The 737-nt window shown below is 46.7% G+C and overlaps 1 protein-coding gene across 4 annotated transcripts in view; it reads right to left on the bottom strand.

Moving 5' to 3' along the window:
- Nucleotides 1-737, bottom strand: part of Ptpro (protein tyrosine phosphatase receptor type O) — a 210,400-nt gene that overhangs the window by 50,269 nt on the left and 159,394 nt on the right. The window lies entirely within an intron of this gene.

Raw genomic sequence — 737 nt, 5'->3', positions numbered from 1 at the left:
CTCTCTCTCTCTCTCTCTCTCTCACACACACACACACACACACACACACACACACACACACACACTGCACACTATAATCAATGAATCACCATGCTACTCTTTTTCAAAAGAAGATCGTGAAGCACTGCAGCCTAACCAGATGGCAGTCAACAGCACTGACTGCTGTCCCACCATCACCTAGGCCAGAAAAGAATCACAGCAGGCAAAGAAAGCCTTTTGCTAACAGCACTGAATTGCAGCAGGTAGCTGACTAACCATTGTGTCTCTAATGGAAGACATCACTATAGTTACAGAGGAGAAAATCCATTCCTGGCAGAACAGTTATTTTCCAAAAAGGTTCTTAGAACAGAGACAGGACTGAGCTAGTCAGCACAGATCAAAAGAGAGAAATTCGTAGATGAGACTATCAAAGGGGCAGAGGAATCAAAGCCGATTAGCTCAGCAATCAGTCTGAAAGGAGCTGTCCTCCCTCCCAGCACCCCTCTCCCTTCTCAGGCACAAGGCCTTCATTTATTGAAAGCATCAATTATTTATGCTGGAAGAATTACTCTACCCCCTGCAGTGTATGAACTCTCACCAATCTGCCCTTTTCCCTTCCTCCTCTGGCTTTATAGCACTCTCTCTGTCTCTGTCTCTGTCTCTGTCTCTGTCTCTGTCTCTCTCTCCTCCTTTCTTTCCCTCCTTCCTTCCCTCCCTTCTTCTCCTCTATCTCTCTCCCTCTGTCCCTCCCTCATTCC

This window comes from Mastomys coucha, unplaced genomic scaffold, assembly GCF_008632895.1.
Source record: "Mastomys coucha isolate ucsf_1 unplaced genomic scaffold, UCSF_Mcou_1 pScaffold20, whole genome shotgun sequence".
In the NCBI taxonomy this organism is placed as follows: domain Eukaryota; kingdom Metazoa; phylum Chordata; class Mammalia; order Rodentia; family Muridae; genus Mastomys; species Mastomys coucha.
The sequence above is the reverse complement of the archived record's forward strand: the minus strand, read 5'-3'. Positions and strand labels throughout refer to the sequence as shown.